This window comes from Phocoena sinus, chromosome 17 (assembly GCF_008692025.1).
Source record: "Phocoena sinus isolate mPhoSin1 chromosome 17, mPhoSin1.pri, whole genome shotgun sequence".
Lineage (NCBI taxonomy): Eukaryota > Metazoa > Chordata > Mammalia > Artiodactyla > Phocoenidae > Phocoena > Phocoena sinus.
Window position 1 is genome coordinate 11841432 of NC_045779.1, and position 10556 is coordinate 11851987.

Consider the following 10556-nt stretch of genomic DNA (forward strand, 5'->3'; position numbering starts at 1 on the left):
CATGTATACACACTATTTACTAAACTGATATTTTCAGAATTATTATAATTGCAAAAAGCAGTACTTTAAAGCTAACCTAGATTAGCTTTATAAAAGTAAAAAATGAAAGCCACCAAGCAATGAAAAGTATTGCCTATATACTGATTAACTTATTAGCATAACAATTTTCTATAAAATGCCTTCATTTCAGAAGTTTATTGTATTTAGCATGGAATTTATTTTTTTAACTCAAAAAATAGCATACTAGGAAATTTAATTTTCAGCTACCAAAACCTGAAAGATACATGTTATTCTGAATACGAGGGTAAAGTTTTAATAGATTTTAAAATGATTCACTTCCCTGCTTATCTCCTGCTTTTCTTAGTTCTCTCTCTTACCTCTTCTCAGCACATCCCATCCCCCAAGCTAAAGGATTTGAAAGGAGGTGGAAAGTGTTGGGTTTTAGGATCACAGGTGCATTTGTATTTGAAAAAACATGATTCTTTTTTTTCATAAATTAAAAATCTGTTGCACGAACAATAATTACCAACAGTCCCCGTGCTCCGGACCTGACACTGTCCTAAGAGCTTTATATTAGCTTTATATATTTAATATTTACATATTCACTTAATGCTCACAACAACCTGTGGGACCAGTACTACCAGCATTATTATTCCCCAGTTTTCAGACAGTCTAAAACAGAAAGGTGAAGTAACTTGGCCATGACCACCCAGTTAGTGAGGGGTAGAGCAGGCTGGTCCTCAAGTCCACGATATTAACAGCTGCACTACATTGCCTCTCCACAATGATCTTACATTTCCAACTACATTTGTCCTTCTTGAAAACGAACCTTCTACGCCTCCCTGCCCAGATCTTTCCCAGGGTTCTGTTATTTTCAAAAGAACTGTCACTCCTGTCACTCCTTTTATAATCTACCTTTCTCTTCAACTGCCCTTTGCCACTCAAGAAGATTCCTCTAGGGAATGGCCCTTACTTAATTCCCAGGGATTTCCTCAAGTAAATCCTGGAAGACTCAAAATCCTCAAATTCCTCAAGAGCAAATTCCTGAAGGCTTCCTCTGTGCCCTCCTCCTTCCCCTGCTACCTGCAGCACCTGCTTCCTTGGGAAGCCCGTGTGCCTTTCGTAGGGCTACCTGCCACTTCTCTTGCCTGACCAATAACTGCAACGTTAATCAAGTGAGTGAGAAGTTGGATTTTTTTTTTTCTTCAGGGTGTTTTTAGTCTGTGTTAATCATACAAATATTCATGTATACAGTCGGGAGAAACTGCCTCATCTTCGTCGCCTCCCAGGCACCAGGAGGCGCCACCGCAAACAGCCAGCCAGCTTGCTTGCTGCCACACCACTGTCCAGAAGGAGAGGGCCGCAGCTCCAGCATTCACCCAAGGAGACAGACAAAAGGCGAGGCAGGGTGGGGCGGGCAGTCAGCTTGCAGTGCTGGGCCCTGGCAACGCCACCACCCTCTCCCGCTGGGGCTCACAGTGAATCTGGGGAGGGGTTTATCCTTACGCCCACTTCCCACCTGGGCCACCCTTGGGCCACACCAGCTGTCTTGGTGAGGTTCTCTCCTGGCTGGAAGTGCCTTTGATGGACGTTAGGTAACAGCCAGTCCTTGCGGGGGGAAGAGAAGGCTGTTTCTTGTAGAAAAATGCCCCCAATTCAACTGTCCCCATGGCAAAAAGAAGAAGAGCGGGCACGCGTGCACACACATCCACGCACACCTCACTCGGTGCAGACAGACATGTTCCTCCCAAGCCTCAGCCCCTCTGCCTCCCCCGCTGGCCTCAGGTCCTTAAGGATGCTGCCTGCCTCACCTCGCGGGTGCCAGACACTGGTGGTCCTGCCCAGAGGCAGCCTGCGACTTGGTAAAGAGTCCAAGAGGAACAGACTACTGGGGCTGAGAGGGTAGCCTCTGCTGGCCCACTAGGCGGTGGAAAAGAGGGGCTCTGAGGACTTGCTCAGAGCCCACACCAGCGAGAAGAGGCAGGATGAATGGTACTAAGGGCCGCCAGGCCCTGGGAGGACCACGGACTCCTTCCGCCCCTACTCCGCGGCTGGCGCTCGCTCTGGCCTCTGCAAGGAGCGCACCGCTCCAAAGATGTGCACAGAAAGGGTTTGTTCTTGGGAGAGAAGCCAACGTGCTTGGGACAATTACCTTGCCAGGTGAGACTGCCTAAAAGCAAGGGGAGGAGCAGAATCCTTGTGGAAGGCCCAGACCCACTGACGGGGACCCGTGAAGCCACTGCTGCATAACGGCGGGCAGCCCCCCTGGGAAAAGGGGAAGGGGCACCTAGTGTGGGGGAGGTGAGGAAGCCCGGAGCCCAGCGGGTGTAAAGCCTCCCATGATCCTGCAGGGGCAGCTGGAGATGTGATGCTTTGAGGGCTATCCAGTGAGCAGAATGGTTGGGCATGTGTGGGCTCCAGGGTGGTGGTGTCCCCGGAGGTTGGCAGCAACAGTAGCACCAGTCTGAGCCCAATAGGGCCCTCAAACAAAAAGCCATCGTGAGCCCCTGGCTTGGACCTGTGGTGGCCTGGGCACCTGGCAGGGACTCCCCTCTGCTCTGCTGGGAATGGGGTGCTCTGTGTGTGCATAGAAAGTAGGTGCTCCAGTGCGAGCTCTAGTCCGGCCCCAGCCCCAGCGGCACTGCCCTTTCAGCAGACAGGCTCCACCCTCCCCCGGGGCTTCTCCAGTGGACCAATGTTTACGCCCCCTTTTATTTGGGGTGAGGTGGGGAGGCAAAGGGAGAATTTCATACAAGCTTTTCTCTCACAGTCAAGCTTGAAAAACATAACCGTCTCAGAAATGGACGAGGAGGAACAAACAACACGCGTTTTGGGAACTCAGACACCCAGACAGAGCCAGACAGACTCTCAGCCACACCCAGGCCACATGACCCCTGCGGCCAATCAGCGAGCTGGACTCCCTGCTGTCTCACAGCCGGGGGGGATGGCGGTGTGGCAACAGGCAGGTGACCCAGCAACGGCACCCTAGATCCGTATGCCCGGCTACCAAACGAACCAAGACTCGAGGGAAGGACGGGGGGAGAAGAGAAGAGGGACTTTGCATACTCCTGTATCTTTGGCACACAGCTGTTCTGGCCTGGTTTGAGCTTCCTGTGGAGATATCCACATCTCAACCTGCTCGGAACGCGCGGCATGCCAGTGGGGCCACCTGTCCCAGGGAGCAGCCAGCCAACCAACCTGTGCTCCGGCTGGGCTGTGCCTTGCCCGCCACCTCCCAATAGCTAAGCATCCTGCCCAGGGAGGGGGTCCTTTCATTCCCAGCAAAATGTGGTCTCCAAGATCACGCAGTTAGTAAGTGTGGCCCTTCCCCACGGCAAATTCCCCCATCTGGGGCTCCATTTTCATACCTTAACAGCTCAGCCTCCACTAACAGGCTGCGAAAACACCACAAAGGACAATTGGAGGGAAACGCAGGGAAGGGAGTTGTGTGACAACAGAGAAGCAGGGGACACCTTCACATTCGCCGGCTGCACACTCGCTGGTGAGCTGCACCAACACCCGTGTGTGTGTGCACGCAGCACGCACATAGCACAGAGGCCCCGTTCCCAGAGTGAATGGGGAGCCGCTGTGTACCAAGAATCCGAAAGAGCAGTAAGCGTGATGGCGTGTCTCTCCGCCAAGAGAAATGTGGAAGGAAAGCAATTTGAATTGTCACGAGTGTGTGCAGGAGGTCACCTCTCGGCCTCACAAACTCCCACGTCACCTGAGATCTGTCCTCCAGGCTCCTCTGCTGGCCACACAGGGAAGTTTGGTCTTCAGAGGTTCTGATGCTAACAAGCCACAGGGTTGACGAATACAAAGGTCAAAGGTGTAAATCGATAGAAGATTAAAGAGAAAAAAAGAGGAAAAGCGTGATAACCCATAGGCTGATGCCATTGAAAACAAATGGGGTCAGAGTCTTGTGGAATCAGGTGGCACGGCAGGTGTCCTCCTATAGCACCTACCCACAGAGTCCCCAAGCAGGCCGTGCCAGCTTTGAACCTGAATTGTTTCCCAGAGCAAGCAGCTATTCTATACACAGAATGTTATCCCTTATCTAAAAAAATAAAAGTGGGGAAAGAGTGGAAAAAATTAACATATGCTCAAAACTACAAGCTGTCTGTAGGCAAAATAACTTTTGTTTAGAAGATGGCTTTTTTCCCCTCATTTTAAACATTTTTTTCCTTCCCGAGCGCCCTAATGACTTGTTAGACTAACGCCTAATAAACAAAACCCAAAGTGGCTGCGAGGATTTCTTCTCGGTAGCCTTAACACCACTCCCACCACTCAGCATTCACACACACACACACACACACACATGCTGAGTTTACTCAAAAGTAGTCTTTCTGATTCTTCCTCTTCTTCCAGGATGGGGGTCAGAGCCACGGGTCCCTGAGACGTGGTCTGCAATCCAGAGGAACCCCTTGCCCTCCCCTTCCAGAGTCAAGCCTTGTGTCTTTCGTTAATTTTTCTTCTTGGTGACACCCGTTTAAGACTGACTGAAGGGGTAAGGCCCGCGGAGCCCCTTACTGTAAGTCACGACGGATAAGTTGTTTGCGTGACTGTTGGGGGACAGATCTACAGAGTTCTGGGAGAGTCTACTCTCATCTTGCTCGGTTTGGTCAGGCGTGGGACCTCATGTGTTTTTGCTGATCGAGTCGAACCCGGAACCCCTAGGGTCTTTTGTTTTCATCTGACTGTCGTTTCTTTTGGGGAGAAGCAAACGGGGTGAAGCTTCCTTCTACCTTGCGATGTGGCTGTGTGTGGAACTCCGTTTCAAAAGATGACAGCTGCTGTGCTACTCCTAGAAGTCCACCCGCCTCCACACTGAGAATGACCCAGATGACATCTCCATAGTAGAGTCCTGTAGCAGTGCACATCCGCCACTGTCCCTGATCCATTCCTGCTCTGCTGGGGCTGCACATCTGGACGCTGACATCTGCAATCTCCTGGGGGTTTAGCAATCTCACCAACACCATGTTCACATGTCCAAGCTGGTCTCCCCTGACATATTTAAGACAAACCCCTGGAGGCCAGGCCTCTGCCCCAGAATTTTGGATCCGCCATGTTTTTATATATTGAGCATAAGGGGATATCGACTCCCGTTCTCCTATGGTGACATCTTCAACAAAGGACACAGACGGCACACTGATGTTTGGGCTCTCAAAGTCATACTAGGCGCCAATTGCTCCTTGTAGGTTCCAGCTGGTCATGTCCAGGAGGAAGGCGCAGCCGGCCGGGTTGAGCTGGAAGCCGAGCAACCGCTGGAACTCGGAGATGAGCACGTCCTTGTCGGCGGTGCCCAGGCAGCTGAACTTCTGCATCAGCCCAGGGTCCAGGCCCATGTCCGGCGTCCGTGGCTGGGGCCGGACACTCGCTTCCCCGCCTCCTCACAACTGGGCCGCTACTGCACCGCCGGGCCCGGGGACCGTGAGGGGGGCCGCTGCTAGCTGGCGGCGCCGCGACCCTGCTCCTCCGGGTTAGGCCCCAGGCCTCTCACCGCCCACAGGGATAAACTCACTCAGCCACGGGCTCACTCTCGCGCTGCCCGCCCCTCCAAGCGCCGACACCCCGCCAGGCCACCTCTCACTTCTCCCCTGCCTCCGCCTCAAGGTGGATTTTTTTTTTAATTTAAAAAGTGATTCTAGAGTAGTCGGTATTGGTAAACAGCTGTGACTTTTAAATTCTGATAAAGTTCCTGCCACAATTTTCTAGGATGTGTAGATAGTGTTAAGAAAACTTAATATGTTTTTTAATAACAAACAAACATATGTATGGTGCTTACTATGTGCCAGACCCTGTTCTTAGTGTAGAGCTTAATATAGATTGACTCATTTAATCCTCACAGCAACCCTATGAGGTAGGTACTATCATTTCCCATTTCACAGATGGGAAAGTTGGAGACATTAACTCGTGCCATTAATAACAGAAGAACCAGCATTTGGACTCAGGTAGTCTAGCTCTCCCATCTATCTGCTTAATTACTACACCACGCTGGTGCCCTAAGACATATGTGAATTCTGTAAAGTCAGAAACAATACTTATTTAATGTCAAAACAGAGTTTACCCTCAGTATATTCTAACTTGTCCCCTCCCCACTAAAAGTGAATACATAGGTCTGTAAATCCAAGTTAATATATCCTGTTCCATTATTCTGATTCCATAAGATTGGAATGAGAACCTTTGCTATTATATATAAAAATAAGGCATTTCAATACCACTCATACAATGAGATGTACAATCTTTTCATGACTTCAAATGTTATCTATTCATAATAAAAGTGAAATTATACTCAATTTCTCCATTGTACAAAATAAGGTACAAATTGTGAAATTTCTATTAGTAAAAATATACCGTTACTTATGTCAGACTATTAATTAGCAATCCTTTATTATTTCTTCATAGTACAAAGGAAATACAACTTAGCAAACTTTAACTTTTTCTAAAGGAATTTTATCTGCAACCATTTAAAATAAATGTGTGTGTGTATGTATACGTATATATACTGTAGCAAATTATTTTGCTTTTTTCCTACGTCAATTTTCCACTGTCAGAAGCACAGTACCCTCCACACTCTGGATCTACCTGTGCTTTCTTTCTCCCTCTGGTACTCACCACTGTTGAACCTACTCTATATGTTATTTACGGTCAATTTATTGTCTGCCCCTTCAGAATGTGTGCTCCATCAGAGGAGGGATTTGTCTGTTTTGTTTACTGCTATGTCTCTAGCACTAGAACAATGCCTAACACATAGTAGAGAGTAAATAAAAGGCTGTTAAAGGAATATGAACCTCTGAAGAAAATCTCCCTACAACAGCCTCCCCCTCCCTCCCCCACCCCCCAAATCATACCTTCGGGGAAGACACTGTGTGAACAAGATGAGAGCTCTACTTTCTCTGAGTGTGAAAGACTGCAAGGGAGTTTGCAGAGGCTTATGGAGCCCTGGGAAGTGGATGGGTCAGTCTTGCCGTCTCCCTGTAGTACAAATGGCTCCTGTTAACCTGCTTAACGGAGGTGGGGAGCTGGGGGTTAGTCTCATTAAGAGCTTGCGAGGTAGTGATTCGGCATATAATTCAGGATTTAGCGTGACTTAATAATATAGTCAATTCTCACGATCACAGATTCCACATTTGCAAATTTGCCTACCTGCTAATATGTATTTGTAATCCCAAAATCAATACTCAGGGTGCTTTCGTGGTCATTCACAGAGATACATAGAACAGCAAAAAATGCCGGTTGCCCAGAGCACCTGCTCCCAGCTGAGACCGACAAGATGACGTTCTTTTTGTTTCAGCTTTCTTACTGTAAAGAAGTGCCACTTTGTTTTGCACTTTTGTGCTTTTTGTTGGTAATTTCACTATTTAAAATGTTTAAAAGCACAGTGCTGCCTAGTGTTCCTAAGTGCAAGAAATTATGATGTGCCTCATGGAAAAAATATGTATGTTAGATAAGCTTCCTTCAGATATGAGTAATAGTGCTGTTGGACATGAGTTCCATGTTACTGGATCAGTAGTATGCATTAAATAAGGTGTCCTTACAGAAACATGCACAAAACAAGGTCGTGTACTGATCACTTAATGATGAAAACGTTGTGAACAGAGGCTTAAGGGAACCCAACCCTGTATTTCCCCCAGAAGCAATGATTCTGTATTCACTAAATCACTGTTTGCGGTGACTTCTATAGAACCTAACTAGCAGGCGTAACAAGAATCAACTGTAGCTCCCGTGGAGTTCTCCAGCATGGTTCCCTTTCTGACTTTGGAAACATCATCTCTGTGCTTTCTCACAAATAACCTTCCCGGACACAGTAAATATTTACAGAAAGCCATGGATGAGGAATCAGTAAACCTGAATTCATCCCTCCTCCCCCAATTTGGAGGGTCAGTCTGAGGAAATTATTTAACCTTTCTTGGTAGAGCCTTGTGATCTGCAAATGGTTTCCTGAACTGAAAGGAAGAACGTGAAAGCCCTTTCATGTTGATATGTGTAAGGTATTTTTCCAAGTTGAACAATGGCTTTTTCCTTCAGATCTCAGGGCATCTTGGCAGCATTTTCATGGAGCTCCATTGTTAACAAATTTCAGGAACTTGATCTTTGGGTTCAAGAGATGAAAAGACAGTTCCCTTGAATAAACCAACACTTTCCTACTCCCAGAATCCTGGTCATCACTGAACCTTGCCTGACATCAGAAACTGCCTTTCAACCTCCCTTCTCCCAGGGAGCAGTCCAGCATCCAGTCCCTCTAAGTGTCCAATTGGCGACAAGTAGTGCCAAGCAAGGAGTCCTGGCTAGTGACGCAGGAGATCTGAACTCTCATCTGCCGCTGTTCAACTTTGTTACTGAAGGTAAGTCATTTCACATCTTTGGGCATCAGCTCCTTCATTTAAAAGCAACTGTTACAAGTCTCGTAGATAGCCTCATCCACCAGAGGGCAGACAGCAGAAGCATGAAGAACTACAATTCCGCAGCCTGCGGAACAAAAACCACATTCACAGAAAGATAGACAAGATGAAAAGGCAGAGGGCTATGTACCAGATGAAGGAACAATATAAAACCCCAGAAAAGCAACTAAATGAAGTGGAGACAGGCAACCTTCCAGAAAAAGAATTCAGAATAATGATAGTGAAAATGATCCAGGACCTCGGAATAAGAATGGAGGCAAAGACCGAAAAGATGCAAGAAATGTTTAACAAAGACCTAGAAGAATTAAAGAACAAGCACCGAGAAGAATCAAAGAACAAACAAAGAGAGATGAACAATACAATAATTGAAATGAAAAATACACTAGAAGGAATCAATAGCAGAATAACTGAGGCAGAACAGATAAGTGACCTGGAAGACACAATGGTGGAATTCACTGCCACGGAACTGAATAAAGAATGAAAAGAAATGAAGACAGCCTAAGAGACCTCTGGGACAACATTAAACAAAACAACATTCACATTATAGGGGTCCCAGAAGGAGAGGAGAGAGAGAAATGACCCAAGAAAATATGTGAAGAGATTATAGTCGAAAACTTCCCTAACATGGGAAAGGAAATAGCCACCCAAGTCCAGGAAGTTCAGAGAGTCCCAGGCAGGATAAACGCAAGGAGAAACACGCCAAGACACATAGTAATCAAACTGACAAATATTAAAGACAAAGAAAAATTATTGAAAGCAACAAGGGAAAAATGACAAATAACATACAAGGGAACTCCCATAAGATTAACAGCTGACTTCTCAGCAGAAACTCTACAAGCCAGAAGGGAGTGGGACAATATATTTAAAGTGATGAAGGGGAAGACCCTACAACCAAGATTACTCTACCTGGCAAGGATCTCATTCACATTCAACAGAGAAATCAAAAGCTTTACAGACAAGCAAGAGCTAAGAGAATTCAGCACCCCCAAACCAGTTCTACAACAAATGCTAAAGGAACTTCTCTAAGTGGGAAACATAAGAGGAAAAAAGGACCTACAAAAACAAACCCGTAAAAATTAAGAAAATGGTAATAGGAACTTACATATCAATAATTACCTTAAACGTGAATGGATTAAATGCTACAGCCAAAAGACACAGGCTCACTGAATGGATACAAAAACAAGACCCATATATATGCTGTCTACAAGAGACCCACTTCAGACCTAGGGACACATACAGACTGAAAGTGAGGGGATGGAAAAAGATATTCCATGCAAATGGAAATCAAAAGAAAGCTGGAGTAGCAATACTCATATCAGGTAAAATAGACATTAAAATAATGAATGTTACAAGAGACAAGGAAGGACACTACATAATGATCAAGGGATCAATCCAAGAAGAAGAGAAAACAATTATAAATATATATGCACCAAACATAAGAGCACTTCAATACATAAGGCAACTGCTAACAGCTAGCTACAAAGGAGGAAATAAACAGTAACACAATAACAGTGAGGGAGTTTAACACCTCACTTACACCAATGGACAGATCATCCAGAGAGAAAATTAGTAAGGAAACACAAGCTTTAAATGACACAACAGACCAGATAGATTTAATTGATATTTATAGGACATTCCATCCAAAAACAGCATATTACACTTTCTTCTCAAGTGCACAAGGAACATTCTCCAGGATAGATCACATCTTGGGTCACAAACCAAGCCTTGGTAAATTTAAGAAAACTGAAATCAAATCAAGCATCTTTTCTGACCACGTCTTTTCTATGAGATTAGAAATCAATTACGGGGAAAAAAACGTAAAACACACAAACACATGGAGGCTAAACAATACATTACTAAATAACGAAGAGATCACTGAAGAAATCAAAAAGGAAATCAAAAAACACCTACAGACAAATTACAATGAAAACACGACGATCCAAAACCTATGGGATGCAGGAAAAGCAGTCCTAAGAGGTAAGTTTAAAGCAATACAAGCCTACCTCAAGAAACAAGAAAAATCTGAAATGAACCATCTACCTTACACCTAAAGGAACTAGAGAAAGAAGAAGAAACAAAACCCAAAGTTAGTAGAAGGAAAGAAATCATAAAGATCACAGTAGAAATAAATGAAATAGAAACAAAGAAAACAAT

The 10556-nt window shown here is 45.8% G+C and overlaps 1 pseudogene; it reads right to left on the reverse strand.

Annotated features, from left to right (window-relative positions):
* Positions 1-4489: 4489 nt before the first annotated feature.
* LOC116742415 lies at positions 4490-5345 on the reverse strand (annotated as a pseudogene).
* Between the last annotated feature and the right edge of the window lie 5211 nt (positions 5346-10556).